This window comes from Lygodium microphyllum, chromosome 17 (assembly GCF_053477565.2).
Source record: "Lygodium microphyllum isolate KBCC chromosome 17, Lygodium_microphyllum_v1.1.10, whole genome shotgun sequence".
In the NCBI taxonomy this organism is placed as follows: domain Eukaryota; kingdom Viridiplantae; phylum Streptophyta; class Polypodiopsida; order Schizaeales; family Lygodiaceae; genus Lygodium; species Lygodium microphyllum.
This window is the reverse complement of record NC_141151.1, coordinates 2,468,140-2,484,360: the sequence shown is the minus strand read 5'-3', so window position 1 is coordinate 2,484,360 and position 16,221 is coordinate 2,468,140. Positions and strand designations below refer to the sequence as shown.

Sequence of the window (16,221 nt, the reverse complement as noted above, 5' to 3'; positions counted from 1 at the left end):
GTACCTAGGTTCAACCTTTTTGTCCTTATTTTGTACGACTTGGTACATGTCGGTGTAACTTTGCAATACCTTAACCAATAAACATGAAAACGAAGAAAACTTTTTAGTGTTAGATTTGGTACTTGGTACTTGATACTTGGTACTTGATTTGATATTATGTTCCATAATGAAACTTCATTTTTGCAATTGGTACATGGTACTTGGTACTAAATTTAGTACTTGGTGCTTGATTTGGTGCCTGGTACTTGATTCGGTACTTGGTATAGATTCAATGCTCAGTACTTGATTCGGTGCTTGGTACTTGATTGGTGGGTCTAACTTTGCGATACCTTAACCAATAAACATGGAAACAAAGAAACATTTTTAGTGTTAGATTTGGTACTTGGTACTTGGTACTTGGTACTTGATTTGGTATCAGGTTTCATAATGAAACCTTGTACTTGCAATCGGGTATTGTAACCATAATAGCTTATGGTGAGCTTGGTACTTTGAAATCATGTGCTTTGAAACTTCATAGTTTGGATCTTTGAGCTTGAAAGTTAGCTTGAGTTGATACATAGCGTAGAATCTGGGACCTTTGCAAAAACTAAGGAAATCAAAAGCTTGTTAATATTAGAGCCTAACATAGAAAAACACTGAACTGCGATAAAAATTCTAATTTGTCTCTATCTAGCTTTCCAAGAGACAATAGACAATAGACAAATAATTAATTGTTTGACAATAGACAAATTCAATGATGCAACAAACATACGTCAATATATATCATTAGTAAATATATGTACATGTGTCTAGAGTGTGTCATGATCAATCCTCAAATATACAAAACAAATGTCATTCTCACATGTGTCTATACAATGAATAGTAATGAATCCTCACATATACAATACAAGTCTTATCCTCAAATATACATAACAAATCCCTAAGTACGATCACTATATGAGTCATTACTATACGAGTCACTAGTATCGGACTCATGATCACCATCACCAGTGCCACCACCCCTACCCCCACCCACAACACCACCATTGCCCCCATCTCCACGATCGTCACCACCATGGCCAGCGATCTAGTTGTCGCTCCCCTCAGCCTCTCAATGTCGCCCCTTGGCCTCCTGTTGAGCCACCTCTATCATGTCATCCTCGCCATACTGCTCCTGCATTAGTTAGTGAAATCAAATAAGAATGTATTACCATTAACATGAAAATAAACTACAAAACAAAACAGTGATACTCACAAGTGATATGAGCGGTAGCCGTAGTATGTGGCATACTCTATCTCTTACATCATAGGTGTATGACCATAGTCTTTGGTCTGCATCAAGACAAAACCAAAGACTTATTGATTCCTTCATTCAATAATATTACCTTTGAAAGTTAAAATTTGAACGGTCTATACTCACAAATGTGGCCACAAATCCATCCTGTCCCATCCAATCTAGTCTAGATGTGTGACTAGCTATCACTCTCTTTTGTGCTGCCTCCTATGTAAATTTGATTTTTAAAAATAACATAGATTAGAGAATAGTTAGAATCAATCTAGCAAAGTTCATATTAATTCCAATATACGTTAGCAAAGGCACACACCTTCTACTGAGGAAAACTAATGCGTAGGTGTCTCTCCTTATTGTGAAAGTATTGCCATGTCTCCATGCACATATCAACCCTCCTCTTGTTTGTCTCCACCATAGAGTAGCGTCTGTTTATTTTTCATATTACAATAAGCATTAGAATATACCAAAGAACTTGTTAGATTTCAATGTTTTGTTACTTTTATTGATTTTTTAACTTTGATCATTTGATAAATGTCTCATGTTTTTATGGTATTTGAAAATTAGATTCAGACCAATCAGAAGGTACACTTCCACCTACTCCTACTGGTGGTGTTTGGGGTGCATAGAGTTCCAATACTACACATGAACCCGTTTACGATGATTTCTACTACAATGAGTCTATTATATGATGGTGCGCTCATTGTCATGGCACATATCAGAGGCCACGACGGGAGTGCTTTTCACATGAGATGACTCATGGTACTTTTGAGAAAGCGCCATCTCCTAAGGAGCGACATCGACCTATGGTATGTGACTATCCTATGGTATCGACAAGGAGCGACATCGACCTATGCTATTTATTAAATCAAAGGCTCATATATAATGCAACCATATTATATATGTAGGTATATTCACTTGATGATGAGGATAATTTCACTATCAGTGGTGCACATGTCCCTCGCACATGGCACGGACAGGTCTTTTTCAGTTGAGCTCAAGGTTTCTCGACATCCTCTACCTCCTACTTTGGAGTTTGAGATGGGTGGAGATCATCCATTGCCTACTCGTTTGCATTCTCTAGTACAGACATATGATTGAAGACAATACGGAGGATGGCAGAGAATATCACTTCCTTTAGATGGAGTGGTTTTTAGCTTTTGGGGCAATCTCTACATGATTGCTCCATCTACCATCAGTGGAGAAAGACAAGGCCTCTTTATTGCATAGGATTTGCATGTGCCCCCTCATATTCCTTGACCAAGGAACGTCATTGATGGGAGATTGATCCCACAAGTTTAGATGCGACTCCTATCCAACAAATTGCAATGTCGCATGGCCTTGTGATTTAATCACAAGATAGATTTGCCACTCCTTGGAATAAGGTTGGTAGGCTCTAGCGTAAATCTAACTTGCAAAAGGATGAGTAGTCATCCTGTTACATCACCCTTCTTGGGCTGATTTGCCAAGTTAAGGGAAGTAATGTATTGCCTAGTAAGCAAAGGATCAATCAAGTTAGAGCGACATTGTCTTTTTGTAGACCTATATATAGATGGGGTCCATAGAGGGATTACACATGCAGAAGGACAAAGACTCTATCTTGAAGGAAGACCTTACTCTCAAGAAAACATAGCAAGTTTAATCAATAGTAGTTGAGGGATGAGTGCAAGAACCAATTGCACATTTGGGGAGTGTGAGAATAGTCATGTACAAGGACATATGAGTGGGGATGTACAAAGATACATAGTTGTCAATGCTATTTGTTAACCGGTAGATGAACAAGGTGGAAAATCTGGAAAAGCTAAAGTAGAATACAAAGGCCAAGGCAAAGAGAAGTGGAAGACAAAGGCGCACAAGGAAAAGCTCAAGTCAATACTTTTGTAAAAGAGTGCAAGCGCATCATGATTTAATTTAAGGAGCGTCGGGCTCTCACCCGTGCAATTTGTAAAGGTAGATGGGCGGTAGGAAGGAAGCTAGGAAGATAGGAGGACAATGGGAAAAAGGGCCTCTAGGCCACGGTCGGCCATGTAAAAAAGGGGATAAGGGGATGACCGCCCAAAAGGGATTTAGGGTTTCATATATAAAGTTGAAAAGTGAATGAGAAGCTCATTCTTGTGTGTGGCCAAAAGTGGGTCTCCTCTTCTTCTTCTTCTTCTTCTTCTTCTTTGCTTGAGCTTGTACTTGAGAGAGGGAGTGTGAGAGTGTGAGGGAGTGAGTGTGTGAGGGTGAGGGACCGGGGAGGAGAAGCTCTCCATCTTCTCCTCTCTTCTTTTCTTCTCTTCTCTTCTCTTCTCTTCTCTTCTCTTGCTCACAGCAATGGAGCTTGGAGCGTGGAGCTTGAGGATGGAGCTTGCTTGAAGCTTGTACTTGGATCGTGGAACTATCGGAATGTGCAGGAGAGGATGTAACTTGATTGGCATGGAGGTAAGCTCACTACACCCATAGATATGGATGGCGTGTTGGCTATGTGAGAGGTAGCCATTAGTGCTCGACTTGGAACGCTTGAAACAATAAGTGGTCCGTGGGTCTTGGCGGTTGAGCGAAAGCTCCCACATTTTGGTTCTGTTGCCAGGACCAACTGATTCAAGCCTTGAGCGCTTGCACGCTTCGAATCGAGCATTGAAGTAGGGTTTTCCACGAACTGGTGCTTGATCTAGATAGGTAGGAAGCAAGGGAGTTTGAAGAGGTATTCGATCTCCTTACCAAGTAGGTTTTTGTTGTTTTGGACTTGGGAAAGCATGATGGAGAAGTGCAGGTATTTTTCTTATAGTATTTTCCTGCATTTGGAAAGGATAGGAGAAAAACGTTGGAGCAAACAATAGGGTTTTCTGTTGCTGTATAACAGGCTGAAACATGGAAAAGAAGGGCAAGAAATGAAATTTTGGGTTAAATGTTAGTAAGGAAAGCAAGATTAAGGTGAATGCAGGCCTGGACAAGGTGATAAGGGGCCAAGAGTGGCAAGAAAGGCCACATTGTGCATTGCAAGGTTTTAGGAGAGCAAGAGAGAGGAAGAAAGCTTCGTTGAGTGGATCCGCTTCGATCTAGCCATGCGGGAGTTATTTGCCCAGCCCAGGCAATTCCACACCTTCCACTGCATGAGTAGGTTGGATCTAGAGCTGCTTGATCAATAGGATGGCCTCCATCGCTCGATGCGACAAATTTTTTGAAGTTCGACGAAAAAATGCGTCGCGTTCGGCCCGTTCGAGTGATCGCAATTCTGGGCCAAGTCCCAGAATCGGCCCTCGGCCCTGCCAACTCGGCCCACCTGACTCAGCCCACTCGGCCACTTGGCCCTCGAACAACCAGACTCGAATTGACCGAATTTGACATTCGAACCAGTTACATTCGACCCTTTCTACTCGGCCCTCGGACGGGCCGAATAGAACACTCGGCCCCTGCAATTCAGACTTGTTGGGCCGAATTTAGAGTTTTTCAAATTTTAACCTAAAGATAGTGAAATTGACAGAGAGACCATATAAAGTTGAAACCGTATCATAGATCTATCACTAGGCTGAAACTTAGAGCAAGTAGTTCAAAATTTGGCTAAAAACGGTCTTTCAAATCACGAATAGCATTTACTGTAGCGGACCTATAGGCCGCAGGGGACTATCCCCCTCCCTCGGACCCCCGCAGAGGCCCCCTCTGCACCTCCCCCAAGTAGGTTGGAGAGAAAACGTGCACTGTGACAGCTCCTCCAAAATAGACCCTAGTGTAGTAATGGCTTTACACGAGCATGGATCTCACTTGCAAAAGAGCAACCAAAATCCCATACTCGAACAGAGACAAACAGAGACCCTAGAACCTCAATAGACCAATCTAGCTAACAAGGGCAAAAAGGCCACACTGCAAAAACACGTATGTGTTGCATTTGGACTGCATCTAGTCAAAGCGAAAATCAAGAACATCAAGCTACAACTGTGAGGATGACTAGATATGATAGTCCTAACGATAGATGCACCTTGAATACTACTGCACATACGATCCAAGACATTAGTGGAGAATCCACATCTGGTCGTGTAGTTAGGGACCCAAAGGCATATGTCAGAAGGCTTAAATTTATAAGCCAAGACCCGGAAGATGAAGACATAGTACCATCTGCTTATCTTAGGGTCAAACTCACCACAAAAAGAGAGCACACTATCGATGCTCTGATTGATGAAGGAGCAAATTTTAATATCTTGACCTATGAAGCATGGACCCTACTAGGCCAACCAGAGCTCACACCGACTAATGTAACTCTTAGCCCCTATGGGGGACACCCACAAGCACTCATAGGGAAGTGCAAAATCCTTGTGACAATTGAAATTGAAAACTTTCCTATCCTATTTCATGTTCCTCCAAATAGTGCTAATTGCGGGAAGGAAACCCTCCTTGGAAGACCCTTCAAAAGGGCGACCAAGTGTGAGGCTGACTATGTAGCACAGAGGATACACCTGACACTACTGGGAGTGAGGATAGTCACAACCTTTGGCAAGGGTGACCTCATCGAACCTCGAGGGAAAGGCAAGGAAGGTGCTGACATGATAGTCAAGCCTACTAACAAGAGCAAGGACTTGTTGGAAGAGTTGATGCAAGCACAGGTCGAACAATGAGAACCAGTGAGTGAGGCCATGCCTGAGACAGGAAGGTCAGGAGCCAATGCTAAGGGCAGGCTTTGGACTTATAAATATCGTAGAAGACCCCAAAAGAAGTCCAAGCCTTATAGACGAAGGCATCAATGGAGGGTCAGCACAATGCCATGATGGATATCCAAACCATTTACGCAGGTAACGATGGCTTTGGGTGCCAAAACTCCCTGCTAAACCTCCTATGTCGATTGAAAGCCAGATCGTATCAAGAGCAAAGAAGCATAGGAGGAGATCTAAACAAAAAACCAAGTCTCGAGTCAAAAACATTGGAGTGACCGAGCCCCTCACGGTCAAAATCAAGAAACCAAATGGGACTAATCGGAGGGTAGATCCTCAGCCTAGTGTGCTTGGCAAGCAAATATCATATGTAACCATTGAGGATACACAAAAGCCACTAGTGCCCAAGGAGCCTTTGATTTTCCAAGAGGATAACAGGCATCATAGGCACAACATTGCTCATGGCAAGGTTAAATGCTCAACAAAGCAAATGGTAAAATCATCTAACAGCCACGAGCAAATCTTCCAGCCAATGTCGGAGCCACTTAGGAGTCCCAAGTCTCCTACACCCTCTTTCCCTAAACGAACACAGGAAGCACAACAACAATCATCAAGTGCAGCTGCTCAATCCCAATCTTAATCTCCATCTAAGCTTCCAATGTCCAAGAGGTGGGACATGACACCATCCGTAGCTCTCGGCCCAAGGATATGCCTGTACAATCTATTGTGACTAGAACAGCCGAGGCTCGATCTACACAAGTGAATGCTCAAAGGGAAACAAAAGACACAGCCACTTCCGATCGCCTTAGGGACTTGGCACCGCAATCCACCAAGAGTAGCCAGCCCACTAGACTAGCTACTACTATTTCCAATCTGGGATCACAATAGTCACAGCCCTTGGCTGTGACAATGACCCTTGCGGAACATGTCCTTAGCAGTTCACCTATGGAGGAGGTGCTGCAACCAACATCCTTGACAACTCCAGTACTTCCAAAGCACCTAAAGCCTAGGCTTCAGGAGAAACCTCTCAAAGATGTGGCCGAGGAGATGGTGCATCTGACCAATCAACCTAGCAAGGTTGTCCATCAGGTCGCCGCTACATCCCATGAGGACACACTAGAGAAGGGGAAAGCGGGGGCCCCCAACCAAGCACATCAACGGCTGACCTAGTTCAGGTTCCTGAGTTATCAATTCATGCACCTTCACTGACAAAGAAAAAGAGGAGAAAACAACAAAAACAATAGCAGTTATTTACAGGTGGTTGTGGACCCCAAGAACATTGAGACCAAGAGCGCTGGAGAGCTGAGGAATAAAGCATCGAGTCCATCCACCAATGAACCCATTGATGTCTCTCCTAATAGCGGTGAAACCTGAGACTGTGTTCTGAAAAATCAAAGCAGCTGTTACAATCAACGGTTGCTTGCAACACTCAACCCACCGACAATAGAACTCACAGTGACCAATCAAGAATGGATACAACACTATCACAACAGGGTGACAAATCTATACCAGTCACATCCGAGAAGAACCATGACAAAATAGCAGCAAAACCTCAGGAAAAATGCACAAACCCCGAGAGCATAAGCAATCCTAGCATTGACCAATCTTGCTCATCTAGGCTTGAGCCCGCAGCTATGCTAAAGCCTAGGGAAACTCCTAGAACCTTGCATGAGATAGCAACAAACCAAGCCCTCGTTGAACATAGAAGTATCAGAGAATGCTTAACCGAGTTGGATGCTAAACTCAAGGTGTTTGCAGGTGTCTACATCCTTGCAGATATGGGCGCATTCCCTAAGGAGCACCTTGAAGAATACTTGCCATTTCCCCTATCCTGGGAAGAGCAAGAACATCTTCATGAGCACTATGACAGGCTCCTACATGAATGCATGTGACTCACCTCTGGCGAGGAAGCCGACGAACTACGCTTAACTGTAACATTCAATGATGTGCTCTGCCAACCAAATCTCTCAAAGATAGAGTAACTAAAGCGACAATCAAAGGGTCAAAGTCAATTTGAAAAATGTTGGGTTGAAAACCGTGTTGCAATGGCCAAACTAGGAGCCCAAATTATGACAGTCTCAGAGAAGCAATTGGCCAAATGGCGGTCTCAAAGAGACCCAGCCTATGTGGCACCAACTTCCTTTCGAGTGCTTACTACCATTCGGGGTATGGACTTAGCTAGAACTAGCCAAGAGAACTCTTTGGCTCATAAGTGGAGCCCCAAGAGGAACACCAAGGAAAAGGGAATTCTCTTGCAAGAAAATCTATCTTGTAACATCAACAAGCTTTTTTATTAGGTTTTATATGATCACAATGAAGAAAAGAACACCAGGCACAACAAATCTTCATGCAGCATCATGTAGATCTCCCACGGATTTGATAGAATCAACCATATTCTTCAATATCTTTACAAAATCCATCAATAGAACAAAGAAAGCAAAGGAATACACCATCTTTGAATGGAAATACATCACATAGTATTCATCTTCAATATCTTCATAGTCTTCTCTCTCAATCTCTCATATACAATCACTCTGTTTTGATAGAATTGGCTATCTCTGACTCTCTCTCTCTCTCTCCATCAATAGTACATCATATCCTCACTACAATCACTCATAATCACTCACAATAATCCTTCTTAGATCATGGATACCCATCCCAAGAGGTGTGTCTGATATGAAGAGGCACCAAAGCCACTACAGTGTCCTTTCGTAGCTCACCATTGTCACTTCACTCCAATCTTTACTTGAGTCTTTAGTAGCTACTTCTTTCACTTCTTTTAGCTCTTTTGCACTTGTATTCACCTCTTTCCAAGGCTAGAAAACTTTCCCAAGCTACACTCTCATCCATTAGAACACATACAGAAGCATACAGAAGGTCTACAGAAACTCACCAGAAGCTCATCAGAGAGTTACAGAAGGTCAACAGAAAGCATCAGAACCACATAACTCATACCAAAACCATTCCAAACCATCAAAAACTATTCAATAAGCTTTCAAACAATCTCAAACCCTTTTAATCAATACTCCATCCCTCCTTACAGAGAGAAAACAGAACAAAACAGAAGCTCATCAAAACCAATCAGAACATCATCAGAACTTCACATCTCTACTAATAAACATCATGAGCTTAATAAAACCATTCCAATCTATCCAAAACACTCTCAAACCACTTCCAAACCAATCAATCATCTCATAAAATCAACCATTCAACTCTCAAAAACAACAAAAATTAGCCAAAAAACAGGTCATTTCAACACTCAACATATCCCCACACTTAATAAGGAAGCATCCTCGCAACCCAGGAAAAAGGGAATACAATTTCATTCAAAAGCTCAACTTTGATCTTCAATATATCTTCAAAAACAGTCCATCCAACCACTACCCCAACTTATAACCTGTATCTGATATAAAAATACAACGAAAGGAAAACCCTTTATACATTAACACTTCTTATCAAACTAGAAATCACAACAAACTTGTAAAGGATATAAGTGGTTTTTTATTCTTCTGTATCATCTTCAACTATCCAACCAGCAACACCATCACCACAATTCTCCAAAAATGTAGCTCGCACGAAAGTAAATCGAATAGGCAACCACCACGATCTTATCACATAAATTAACCCACAACACAAACACTACACACAACACAACCATCTAAATGACTCCTCCAAAAAGAGAGATTTATCATTAAAAATCATCCACCATACATGGCAAAGGTATCAATGAAGATGATCCCTCTTGAAAGATTGGTGATTTCAGAAACGATCCGTAGACAAGGATTTATCTACAAATGTCTTGGGAGGATTCTGAAAAAACTGAAGGCAGTACATCCTTTCCAACAGAACAAGGTATCTGCTAGGCAAACAGAGGGCATGAAAGTACAATACATCCAATTGCTCGGAATCAATGCTCACATTGACATTCATGCACAACTTTGGAATAGGCTTTGAATCATTATGAGAATGCCTATGCACATACGCCAGGTACCAAGTAAAATGAGCAGTTAAGCGCACAGAAGGATCTACAGACTGAGAATACTGCTGAGTAAAATGCTGATAATTCTGATAAGTCTGACTAGCACTTATCCATTCTCCTAGGATAAATGGCCAATTGATTTGAGGTCCAGTAAGGGAATCATTTGAACTCCAGCCTCTTCTTCGAACAATCTTTTGATCAAATCCTGGATACCCACTAACCAACTGAGGAGGATTAGGGATAGAAGTGTTAGGAGACAGAAGAGGAACTAATGAAAGAGGATGAAGTGATGGATAGGCAAAATCATAAAAGGAAGAATGGATTAAAGATGGATTTGCTGAAAATTGAGGAGATTCTGTTAAGAAAGGTGTTAAAAGATAAGGAGGAAAAGTTGAGAGAATATCATGGGATGGGGAAGGACAAGGTTCAGGAGATAGAAAAACTCTATCTTCAATAAAAGAACAATGGGTAAAAATAGGAATTTGAGGAGATCCTTGAGGTTGGAAAAGAAGGGCTAAAATGACTTTTGGGTTAGATTGAAAAAGGGAAATATAAGCATCATACCTATGAGCCATTTGTTGATAATGAGTTAAGCATGGTAAGGATGGACCTAAAGCTTATCTACGATGATAGGCTTCAAAGAAAGAAGTATCAAATGGGGGTTGGTTGGAAAGATAGGCTAAAAGATCCACCCTCAGTTGGTTAGTGTTCTGGGCATGAGCTAAAGCTTTGACCTATCGGTGATTCAAAATGATAGAATCAACCATAGTGTGCCATGAAAACTCAGGACACTCAACCACCTTTGAAAAATATCCCTGGAACATCTCATCAATCCGCAACTCCAAATGTCGGACATACAAAGAAGCTTGCAATACCACATCTCCGACATACCAAACTAGATCTTCATCATCTGGAATCTGTAAATCACCCCTCAAATACATGTAGGACAGAAGCATGGTATCTAGAGTGACAGAGTCTTCAAAAACCATCTTTACGACTTCGATCAGCAAATCTAATGACCAAGCTCCACTCCATCCATCCTCTGGAATAGGTAAATCCATCGTGGAAAGCTTGATATAGAAGGCCAACTTCTGTTGTTGATAATGGACAAAAAAGGAATGATCTGGTGGAACATATTCTTGATACTGCTCAAAAAAAGACCATAACAAATCCATGCGAGATTGCAAACTTTCCACCTTGGCTTGAAATAAGGGACATAAGGTAGCCTATCTTTGAAGAGCTGCCAAGTCTGCAGGGGATAAAAGAGAAACTGGTTGTACAGGACTCTGTGTATTAGACCGAGACTGAGCCAACTGATCTTTGAGTTGCTGGATTTGAGCATTGCTCTGGTCTAAAATAGCTGTGGTGGATTTAAACTTCTTTGCTTAGGCAGCTATCACCTTCTTCATCTCTTGACTCTCCTTCTGTAACTTATCCCTCTCCTCTATTACAGCAACCACTTGAGACCTAGCTTCTGCCAACTCAGCTTTCAACTTAGAAATTTCAGCTTTCTGAGTATCTACGAGCTTAGTCTGCTGCTCCATTTGCATACAAAGATCAGAGAATTTCTCCTGAGCAGAGGCTAACTTAGTAGTGGTCTTATTTAGTTCCTCCTTAGACTGCTGAACTTCATCATAAAATGAAGAATATAATTGCTGGATATAGGCAGTCATTGAAAGTTCAATAGAACTCTGGATATCCTTGCACAGGAATGGAATAGCATCTCTTGTTATTACCAGGCGGTGAACAGAAGGAATATTAAGGTCGAGCATCCCATCTCTATGGGCTCTGAAAAGATTTGGCGTCTGAAGGAAAGCAGGCAAGCTGCTGCAAGACTGGGTAGGAATCGTCACTAGAACTGGAGGAATAGGCATTGAATCATCCACCCTCTTGAGGCGTTTTCTCTAAATGACCAGGGGAGGAGGAGAATCATCATCCTCAATTATCACTTCATCTTCTTCATTATGAGGCAGAGGAGGAACTTCTGGAGGATCAAATGGAGGTAAAGGAACTTCCTTTGCAGGGGCAGCATGTAGCAAGAAGACATAGAGGAATGACCCAAATGTAACATTAGTCACATTTCCTCGAGTAGCTCGGATAAAATGGTGATCCATCTTGGAGAGGAGGTAGGTACTCCAGTCAATGGTTATGCCTTTCAAAATCATTTGGGAAGCTGTAAACAACTCCTTGGAAAGATAATGAGATGGGGATTTTGCAGGCATGAACCTGTCCTGAAGGAATTGGCATATCTGTTTCCATAAGGGATTGGAAATCATGGAAACACCCACTCCTGACGTGGTAATGACCTTCTTCGGATCAAGAACATCTTGAGTCTGCTTCTGCAACAGCTTCAAAATATCATCATTGGTAAACAACTGTCTGGCAGTAGGGACAGACTCCCCACGATATGGCAAACCAAGAGCCTTGCCTAGACTCTTCGGTGTCAAAAGAACAGAAGTGCCACGGACTGAACCAGACCTCTTGCTGTAAGAGGTTAAAAACTCGTCACAAAGGAAAGGATCATCTGGAACCAGGGGGAAAGAAAGGCTTACGAACTTGGACAAGTCCACTTTAGCAACAACGTCCGAATCCAGTAACAAAGAATAATCATGGACAGCCAAAGGAACATACTGAATCGGGGGAGGAGTACGAGAGGGCGCCATTCAGATGATTACACACACACCACAAACACAGACAAACAAAGAGAATGCCTGCAAAGCAACAGACAAAAACCAATGATAAGATATCAACCAAGGTGGTAAAACGTGACTCGACCAACTATCCCCAAGCAAACCACAACCTAGAAAAAATTCGACATGACCTCTAGACATATGCGACCAAAAGCTTCATGCTATGCAACATGCAAACACCCAAATCCCCGTATCAGGCAATAAAGAAAAAAACTATACACCGTACGCTTAACGGTATCAAAGACACTGAACCAAAACATAACAACAACCCACACATATCATGACCACAACTTTGATAATCAGGTTTGACCATGGAGACAACTCCGAAGACTTCGCATACCCATCCCACAAAACGAGTTCATTAAAAAGGGAAAATAAGTGTAGTGAAGGGGAATTAATTTAATGAAAGGTTCATTTTAGGAATTATTAAGTGGGTGAATTTTTATTAAGTGATAAACCTTATCAAGGAATTTTTTTTTAAGTGGATGAATTTTTATTAAGTGATAAACCTTATCAAGAAAACGGCAGTTCCTTCGTAAAATTTTAATTACAAATTATTAGGTTAGAGCGGTGCTTTTAATCCGAATCCTGGACTTCGATACCTAGACTAGGTCTCTAAATGCAAATTCATTTATTAAAAATTAAGGTGATGTGGAGCACTTTTTTGCCAACGCGTGCTTTTGTGATGGCTGGTTCATTTTAATTAAAAATATTAAAGTGCCTCTTAAGCACACTTAGTGCGTGCTAAGTGAACGGCGGGTTAATTTTTATTATAAAATGGTGTGTTTGGCGCAAATGCGCATGCCATGGTGGTGTTTAGGGTTCATTTTAAAAATTAAACGTGGATTTTGGGGTAGCGAGAAAAAATAAAAATATAAAAGGGAAAAAATACCTGGAAGTGGGTGTATGTGAATGCAATGAATGCGCACTTCTCAATCCCAAAATATACGTCAGCAATCCAAAAAGAACTAAGGTATCTGGATTTTTCTAGAATTTTCAGTTTGTGTTTTGAATTAAAGATGATTTTTTTATGAATTTAGGTGTTTAATGAACTATTTTTACAGCTTAGAAAATATTCCAAAAATAAGTAAAAAAGTTAATGGAATTTTTAGGAATTTTTTTGCAATTAAATTGGAATTTTTGCCAATTTTAATGAATTGTTTTCATTTTTTGGGTATTTTTAAAAGAATATTTAATTTTAAAATGGTCTGAATTTTTTTCCTGAAATTTTCAGTTCAAAAAATATGGCAATTTACTGCAAAAATATTGGAAAATTTTCAAGATTTTTCTTTTTTTTTTTTGAATTTTAAGTGATTTTTAATTATTTTTGTTTAATTTTTCAATGTATTTTGAAGGTTTGCGGGTATTGGAATTAAAAATCCAGGAATATACCCAGGAAAAGACTGCGTGTCAGCTGCGTGTGAACAACTGGCTACACACCACCTCACGGACCAGCTAACGCGCGTCCCCGCGTGTGAACATCCGCGAACGAACTCCCGCACACGAACACGAACAATCACAATCACACGAACAGTCACGCGCGCGTGTGTCAAAGGGCGGAGAATAGGGCCTGCAAAAAGAGAGATGCAGGTTCTGCATGGTTTGGTGGGGTGCTGCTGGTTGCGTCCGGTGGTTTCTGCGGGTGGGAACAAGGGCTTGGAGGGGGGTTTTCTACGGGGTGTGACAATGGGCTTGGGTGGGGTTCTGTGGGTCTGCGGGGGGAACAGGGGCTTGGAGGGGGGTATGTGTGTGTGATTGTCCCGGGGGGGAAGGGGGGCTTAGAGGGGGGTTGTGTGTGATTGTGGGACTGTGGGGGGAAGGGGGGCTTAGAGGGGGGTTGTGTGTGATTGTGGGACTGTGGGGGGGAAGGGAGGCTTAGAGGGGGGTTGTGTGTGATTGTGGGACTGTGGGGGGGAAGGGGGGCTTAGAGGGGGGTTGTGTAGATGTGGGTGTGCCTTGGGGGGGAAAGGGGGCTTGCAGGGGCACGTGATGGGAAGGAGCCGTGGAGGGGAGGACAGGGCACAAGGCGGCACAACGAGGATGGGTGACGGGCCACGCGGCGGGAGGCAGGGCAGGGACATAGGGCGAAGGCGGGCGAGGACGGCGGCGAACAGGGCGGAAGGGGCGGCAGAGGCCACGGGGCGGCGGCACACGGCGGGGTCCAGGCCACAGGGCAGAGGCCAAGGCGTACAGGAGGCCACGGGCGCCACGAGGAGGGGGCGGTGGACAGAGGCCACGGGGCGAAGGACAGGTAGACGGGGCCCAGCGAGGAGAAGAGGGAGGAGGCGTCCGGGAGATGGCATCTAGGCAGGGGCGCAGGGGGTAGGAGAGGAGGGAGGGAGGAGAAGAGGAGGAGGAGGGAAATGAGGAGGTGGAAGAAGAGGGAGGTGGAGATGGAGAGGAGGAGCGTGCAGGACAGGGAGATGGAGGTGGAGATGGAGAGGGGGAGATAGCACGCAGGGAGAGGGAGAGGGAGAGAGGTGGTTGGGGGGGAAGGGGTCGGGGAGAGAGAAAGGTAGGGGGGATAGGGAAGGGTGCCCAGGGGGTTGGGTAGGGTTGAAAGAGCACCCGGGGGGTGGGGGTGGGGTACCCAGGGGTGTGGGTGAGGGTTGGGGAGGGGATAGGGTGACCTTTGGGTGCCCATGGGAGGAAATGGACGGGGTGCCCATGGGGGAAGGGTGGGGGTAAGGAAAACGGTGTAGATGAGGGGGAAGGGTGCCCGTGGGGTGTGGGTGGGGGTGCCAAGGGAGTGCCCATGGGAGAGAATGGGCGGGAGGGCCATAAAAGAAAGGCGTACCCCCGTCCCGCACGCGTGTGCGGGGCGGGGTAAAAACATTTGCCGTGACAGGATCGAAATAGTGCCGAGATGGCGGGACGGGGCACGCAGACGCGACCGGGGCACGTGGAGACGCGGGAAATTGAAAACGGGTGCATTCACGCGTGGGACAAGTCGCGCGAAAACACGGAAAAAGAAAGAAAAATAAATATCTCCCAATCCGGTCATCAAAACGAAATGTTGTAAAAACAAAAAGTGGGCAGGACGGCAGGGAGAAGACAGGGAAAAAACGCAACGGGGGTTCCGGGGAAAAGACAGGGCGTTCACATGCAAAAAACGTAAAAAACGGGTCCAAAAATGCAAATGAAAATTAATATCAGAAGATCCGTGCATCGGAACGAGGTGCAAGAAGAAGGAAAAATGTGTAGAAAGACATGCCCGGGATTAGAGCCATTTTGGGTTTGGTTTCATGATTAGTTACCTCTTGGCTTGAAGACTCATCTTCTGATGACACATCCAGCAACATCACATAACAGGGACCCTCTAATTTCTGTTGGGTTTGTGGGATTTGTGCTTGTTGGCACGGTGCATCATCATCATCTTTTCTTGGCAAAGGTGGGTGAGGGCGGCATGAGCCACTGCTGAAAGACGGCTTGGTTTTCTTTAACCATTTCTTATAAAGATTTTGCATATGAGAAGATCCATTTACCAGACCAAATGGTACCATCGTCATTCTGTCCCACAGCATGAGCTCGTCTGCTTCTGGAACTTCTTCTTCATATATAACCTCTTCGGGTGGGATAGACTCTTCCATCTCGCTTTCATAACCGTCTTCTTCAATATCATCTCCATCCTCCTCTGTCTCTGTCTCTGTCTTTGTAGGA

At 43.4% G+C, this 16,221-nt stretch overlaps 1 pseudogene; it reads right to left on the bottom strand.

Annotated features, from left to right (window-relative positions):
* Nucleotides 1–919: 919 nt before the first annotated feature.
* LOC148021505 (uncharacterized) overlaps nucleotides 920–16,221 on the bottom strand; it is a 96,571-nt pseudogene continuing 81,269 nt past the window's right edge.